This window comes from Hippocampus guttulatus, chromosome 1, assembly GCF_054856545.1.
Source record: "Hippocampus guttulatus isolate MCC_2025c chromosome 1, RoL_Hgut_1.0, whole genome shotgun sequence".
NCBI lineage: Eukaryota > Metazoa > Chordata > Actinopteri > Syngnathiformes > Syngnathidae > Hippocampus > Hippocampus guttulatus.
Window position 1 is genome coordinate 32,041,508 of NC_141261.1, and position 4,552 is coordinate 32,046,059.

General features: G+C 40.8%; 1 long non-coding RNA gene across 1 annotated transcript; it reads right to left on the reverse strand.

Moving 5' to 3' along the window:
- Positions 1-820: 820 nt before the first annotated feature.
- LOC147211359 (uncharacterized) lies at positions 821-1,835 on the reverse strand. The gene is made up of 3 exons (XR_015100523.1): positions 1,416-1,835; positions 948-1,004; positions 821-875 (listed from the first exon to the last, which is right to left on the reverse strand). It is a non-coding gene; the product is annotated as an uncharacterized LOC147211359 (long non-coding RNA).
- Positions 1,836-4,552: the final 2,717 nt, after the last annotated feature.

Sequence of the window (4,552 nt, forward strand, 5' to 3'; positions counted from 1 at the left end):
AGGGAGGAAATAAGACGAGGCGTATGTAGCACTTGGCTTCACTGTGACTACGGTGGCAGACGAGGAAAGATCGGTGAGTTTACTGTGTCTAAAAATGTTGGTTGCGGACAGCATGAAGCTAAATAAATTAAAGCGCCACTTAAAGACATTACACCCCAATCATGCTGATAAGCTGCTAGAGTTTTTTTCCCAGCGAAAACGTGCCGAATATTGCCAACAATCATGCCGCTTTGTGACTCCTACTTCAGTAAACTGAAATACAAGTCCCTGCTACACATTTAGCAGGAGCCAAGAGTTGCTGTGTCCTGCTTCAAACCTCGCTTTGAAAAGCTGTGCATTGCAAAACGTGCTCATTGTAGCCATTAACTCATTGAATACCACCCCTTTTCACTGGAGCAACCCCATCAATCCCTCACATTTTACTGAATTTTGACTGATTTGCAAGGCCCACAGAATTTTCTGTTCTATGGCTATATATACATGCAACCTGTCAAAAGAAAGGTGAGACTCTCTTCTTTCAGCAGAAAAAAAAGTTTGTTTCTATCCTTCTCCGTTCGTTGGCAATCAGCATTAGAAAACTGTAAGTTTTATGGGAAAGGCCGATTTTCTGCAGAAATCCAGAAAAATTAGCTTTTTGTAAAAGCATGCATTTCAAGCATCATTTCAAGTTTTACACAATTTTTTGCTTTTGTGGCAGCTCAAATGCCTCAATGTTTTCCTCCTACAAAAGAACATTACAAATAATGTTTTTGTAGCAAAATAATTTATTTGCACACAACAAAACTATTGAACTATGAACAAAAGTGCAGCTGTGGTTTTTGGCTTCCATCCAGTTTGTCACCATCGATTCATCCCACCACGTCCAGATGCACGACCTATAAATTATAGAAACATAAAAAGTTGCAAATATATCTTGCTGCAGAGTGAGGTACAATAATTTTATTTACCTTTCTTTCCACCACCAAAGCGAGGAGTCATCATCTTTTGGCTTCTGGTTGGACAATCTGTAATGTATGTACAATTACCACACTTTTATTTTTCAATTTTTTTTATTGTTGCTTTCCACATCTCTCACACACACATACATGCTCGCACACTGCTATTTACACCATTCATTCCACGTTGCTCAGCATCCAATTTGAAATGAAATGGAATATGAATTTAACACTAGTGGTTTTAGCAGAGCTGAGCGGACCAAATGTGTCCTGTTTTTTTTTTTTTTAAACCTATGGCGACATGCAAGTCAGCGCATATTTTCATCCACATCTACGAGACACATCAACCGTACATAAATGATTAGTGTTACTGACAAATTTATAGTATAGCGTCGAATGTAGCGGTACATAAAAGTGACTGAGGAGGCATAAGAAGTGATGAAGTTTTGAATGGGAACTTGCAAGCTAGTCAGCAGTTACCTCCTCGTTCCAGCGGCTCTGGCGAGGACTCTCAGCTGCTTTCCGTTATGTCCGAAGGCACATATTCGTCCGACATATCGGGATCCAAATCGCTCTCCAATTCATCGTTTTCGCCGTCGTCTTTACGAGACGATTCCAACAAATCGCTGACGTGTGCCCGGCGTCGGCCATGCGAAGCAATGCAGCCTCTTTGCCGTCATCGCTGGAAGTCGCCGGGGAGACGATTTGTGGGCGATGTGGGGCATCGGGAGGCACAAAATGCTCTGCCAAGCGATGATCGCTGACGTGGAGCAAGTTCATCTTCATCAGATGAACTCGAAACTCGGCGTGAGCTATGCGGGCCGCGTGTAGCACGCCATGTTTGTGCAGGCCGACGTTCGTTTGACGGGTGCCGCTTTCGATTAGTGACCGAAGCGTCATTTTCTCTTCCACACAAACATCATCTCCTTTGTTGTTTTGTTTCGAGGACGCTTTTATACCGAAAAAAAAACATTTTTAGTTAGTTATTTCCTTTTCTCCATCGTTGCTCGTTGCTAATGTTCCAATCCACTATCCACTTACGCCCCTCCTTCACTGTACGCCCTTTCTACTACTTCTGCGGCGTGATCCTGGTTGATTTTTGCACCACTGCCACCCGATGGCCATTTTTTTGCTATTTAACATTGCCGTCAAGCCTAATCCTGTGGTGAGAAGTTGCATCGGACTCTCTTGCACCCTCCCCCATGAAAACACGTGATTGACGTATTAATACGTCATGGGGAGGGAACGGCTATGCGCTAATTGACGTATTTAAATGAGTTAATCCAGACATCATCTTTGATTTAAAAAAAAAAAAGCACAAATACTTTTATATATTTTTCTTTTGCTGGTTAATTTTTTTTAATATTGTTCTCCTGAGATAATGTTGGTGATTAGTTTGAATGCATTATTAGTTATTGATTTTATGTAATTTTATTTTTCAGTATTCGTATGGTTTGACATGGTCAGTCAAAAAATATTTATAGTTTAATTAAGGATTTAATTTTATTTTTGAATTTCAGATGCACTTTAAATATTTTCTGTTCCAGTTACTAAAGCTATTCTGTTGTAAGTTGGTCCGTATTTCTTTCTTTTTTTATTCTCTTATACGTTAATAAGGATACAGTGTTATGCAAAGGTGTTCTTTTACAATTTTATAGACAAATGATTCTTTTTATAGTCTCCTATTTATAGTCATGCAGGGGGGGGGGCGAGATATTTTCCTCTTCCTAGGGGGGGCATGGCAGAAAATAATTGAGAACCACTGATTTAGAGTGTTCAATCAACCTGCCATGCATGTTTTTGAAATGTGGAAGGAAACCGGAGTACCCAGAGAAAAACCACGCAGGCCCGGGGAGAACATGCAAAATCCACACAGGAAGGGACCAAACCCACGACCTCTGCACTGTGAGGGCCAGCCATATTCTACCATGTCTGTTAAATAAATAAATAGCACATTTGAGGAACACATCAAAATTAAACCAAAAATTAAATGGCTAACATTCGATTAACCGGTGTGCATAAAAACTAATCTATGTAAAAAAAAACTTCAAGCCGATTAAGTATTAAAATGGTGACAGCGGCATTGTGACCATTTTGAGCAGTTACATGGTCCCAATGGCATAGCTGAGGAGTACAAACCTGGCAGCCTTTAGTTTTCCCTGGTCTATTAAACTATAAAAATGCCCAATGGCATGGCCAAATCTTGTCATAATTCAGATACGGAGATTCCTAACCATAACATCTTCCATTTCCTTCCTCTGAGAAAGGAAAAAAAGTATTGCACCAGCCGTAAAAAGAGACTATTAATGTACAAAAACCATGACCATACGGCAACAAAATATATTTTACGCCTAAGTCTGTAGCACTTCATTGCCTGAAAATATTCAAATGATTGTCCCAATATTTTGGATTTTATGGATGTTAAGTGATGTTCAGAGGAAGGCTTAACGACATCCATAAAATCCACAAACACTCCAGCAGACTCTGTCCAAGAACCACACTGCTATTGTTGCTGATTTGACCACCTGGGGTTCAGCCAACAGCCTGTTGGTGGTCTCATGGTGTATTGAAGTTGTAAATTCCCCAGAGAAGGATGACAGCAAGAGCCGCACGATCGCTTGCAGCTGACTCATGCGTGCCCATTCCGGTCAAAATGGCAGGTTCTGATTTCTTGTATCAGTCCAGCCCAAATATCATCTGTGGTTGGTGATTTTGTCCAATGTCAAACTTGGTGCACGTAATTTACAACCGACAGGTGTAATCAAGTAAGGCAAATATACTTAAGCGATACACTGGTCTGCTTTGCTTTCATGCCGGAATGAGCAAAAAGCAAACAATCATCTTGTCTTCTTTTGCTGAAGAGGATGTGCTGTACTGTGATTGGCTTTGGTTTCACATCCTCATGCGATTTTGACGCATATTTGTGTGATTGTTGGAGTGCAACCAACCTGGCCAACTTTATATGAAACATCACGGAGATGATCTTGCAGTTCCTTATAAACAAACTTTTTGCATTTCCTTCTTCTGAATGGACTCCATCGAGTTAATTTCTACTTCCGCAATGTCAAAGGCTGTGCGCTGACATTCAAAGGGATGAAAGAAGCCATTCCAATAGACCGGGAAGCTCGTCGGCTGTGTACATGCACACGACGACGCAAACACCCGATTCTAATTTGATCTCATCGATCGATAGATTCATGCTCATCACGAAAACAGAGTCCTTGCAGTTTTATTACAGCTGATGGTTGAAATCTAGCGTTCCTTTTTATTTTTGCTCACACGTCACATTAGCCCGGGCTGTTCTCCCTTGCATGTCTCCTCCTGGACGCATTTTTTGCTCAGGGCACATTGGTCCACTCCATGTTGGACGCAAGGCAGTAGTTTCTTTTTCTTCTTGGCGAAGCAGCACAAATGAAATAAAAGAGATTGTGAGTCCACTCTAATACGTTGCTGACTTTCAACTAGCTTTAATGTTACCATACTTTTTTTTTCACCCTAGATAACTTTTTTTTTTTTTCCATTGATGAGAGGATTCTCGTAACTTGTTAACAGTTTTAATGTCAATTCAGCCTTTGTCGGAGCTGTCACACTTCCTTGTGTGACATGGCGAAAAACAG